This window comes from Carassius carassius, chromosome 49 (genome assembly GCF_963082965.1).
Source record: "Carassius carassius chromosome 49, fCarCar2.1, whole genome shotgun sequence".
Taxonomy (NCBI): Eukaryota; Metazoa; Chordata; class Actinopteri; order Cypriniformes; family Cyprinidae; genus Carassius; species Carassius carassius.
In genome coordinates, this window is record NC_081803.1 from 19,659,791 (window position 1) to 19,662,208 (window position 2,418).

Sequence of the window (2,418 nt, forward strand, 5' to 3'; positions counted from 1 at the left end):
TCGCGAACCCGCTCCGAACTCCCGAACTGACTCAAATGATTTGCGATCCCGCTCCGAACTCCCAAACTGACTCAAATGGTTCGTGATCCCCAAACTGACTCAAATGATTTGCGATCCCGCTCCGAGCTCCCGAACAGACTCAAATGATTCGCGAACCCGCTCCGAACTCCCGAACTGATTAAAATGATTCACGCTCCGAACTCCCGAACTGACTCTAATGATTCACACTCCGAACTGCCAAACTGACTCAAATGATTCATGCTCCGAACAAATGATTTGCGATCACCTAACTGACTCAAATGATTAGCGAACCCCGAACAGACTCAACCCGTTTTGAACTCCAGAACTGACTCAAATGATTCGCCACCCGCTCCGAACTCCCAAACTGACTCATGATTCGCGAACCCGCTCCGAACTATTACTCGGAAATATTGTTGTGGTAAGTCAGAGAAATACATTTTTTAAAAAGTAATTTAATTTTAATAAGCTTTAAACCCATTAGTAATTAAGTTGTCAATGTTTTTACACTAAAACACGAAAGAGCCTGAACCGCGACAGTGTCACAAGTTGCCTTACATCTGTAAATTTTGTTGTGCTTGTTGCAAACTGTTAAATTTTAAATTTTAAACAGAACAGAACAGCCATACAATCTGCAGTATGAGACATATGGCCAAATCAAGTTTTTTATTATTCTTGACATCCATTAATAAAAGTCATGTGGGTTTGGAACAACAAAGGTAAACAAGTAACAAGGTGACAGAATTTTTTTTTGAGGGGGTGAATGAATGCTTTAATTCTACTGATAATTGATTTTCAGTTATTTGTGCTATGTCACTTCTAAATATTTTTCCTTATATGAACTGTCTTTTGCTCATTTCAGCAAACAAAAAGATGCAAGACTGCAAACTTTCCAGTACTTCTGTGTACTGATAATCCGGTTTCCACCCAGTCCCAGGAGGTTTGTCTGTTTTATCCTTCTTCACTAAAATGTCTTAAAATTGCTTGGTTATTGACCAGTAATGCTAGAAGATTGTAGTAGATATACAATAGGAATTTTGTTATTAATACTTTTTTCAGATTATATTAAACCTGGAAAATATTGGAGAAGATCAATTAAGTTTTCAGGAGCACATTACTGTGATAAATGCTGAACTACGTAAAAGACAACCTGACTACACCAACATATCAAAAATCTAATCAGGTGCGCTCTTTTTAAAAGAGTTGATTTAATGTCAAAATCAACATGAGAGGTCATCGACACGTTCCCATTTCTTCGGGTTTCACAACTTGTGAGTGTAATGATTTATACCTTCATATTCATCCGGAAGAAGGAGGCGGGAACCGGCGGACAATCAAATGAAACTTTAATAATCACAAAATAGACACAAAACAGCGCACCAGCCCCTCATGGACGACTGGTGCGCTCAAATAAAAACCAAAACACAACTAAAAGCCCAGGCCTGGTCCTCTCTCGTCCTTCACTGTCGTCGCTCCAGTTTTATATCCTTCAATCTCCTCTGTGGGACTCAAGACCGGTGGTGGGTCACAGGTGTAGCGGATTTCCCAATCACTCCACCGGCCTCACTCGTGTTCCCACATCCCTCGGCCCCGCCCCACTCGTCACATACCCCCATCGCCCCTCGCAGGCCGGGGGGTACCCTCGAGACTGCGCTCTACTCCCCCCCCCCCTCCCTCCGGGGGGGACCCCTCACGGGGACCTGCGGGAACTTGGGGGTAGGACAGACGAGGCGAGAGAAACGGAGATGGAAGGAGGAGCGACAGAGACGAGAGAGACGAGAGAGGAAAAAAAAAAAAAAATTCCGGTTCCCAGACGCACTGCTGCTCGGCCCTCCACCGGCTGGGTGATCTCCTCCGCGGTGCCTGGCGGTGGCACTGGACGGCCCTCAGCGGACGGCACGACACTCCTCCGCCGCCCGGTGGACGGCGACGGCTCCTCCGGTTTTGGGCAGCCAGCAGGAGTCCCCCGTTCCCTGCTCCTCCGGATTCCTTCACGGAGGCAGTAGGCTCCGGCCCCCTGGCGAACGGCGCCGACTCCTCCGCTCCCTCACTCCTCCATATCGTGGGCGGTCGGCAGCGAGCTCGTCCATCCCCGGCAAATCGCTCCAGTCCACCGCCTCGAGCGTCCATGGCGGCATCCTCCTCGCCTGCTCTGTGGCACCGCGGATTCACCACAGCGGCGAGGGATCTTCAGCAGCGCGCCCTCCTTCTCCCGGGCTTCGGCACCACTGTAATGAATTAAACCTTGCTAATCATCTGGAGGAAGGAGGCGGGAACCGGCGGACAATCAAATGAAACTTTAATAATCACAAAATAAACACAAAACAGAAAAACAACTCAAATAAAAACCAAAACACAACTAAAAGCCCAGGCCTGGTCCTCTCTCGTCCTTCACTGTCG

At 47.6% G+C, this 2,418-nt stretch overlaps 1 long non-coding RNA gene across 1 annotated transcript; it reads left to right on the forward strand.

The window, feature by feature from the left end:
- Positions 1-458: 458 nt before the first annotated feature.
- Positions 459-1,201, forward strand: LOC132132455 (uncharacterized). The gene is made up of 3 exons (XR_009429042.1): positions 459-580; positions 881-958; positions 1,078-1,201. It is a non-coding gene; the product is annotated as an uncharacterized LOC132132455 (long non-coding RNA).
- Positions 1,202-2,418: the final 1,217 nt, after the last annotated feature.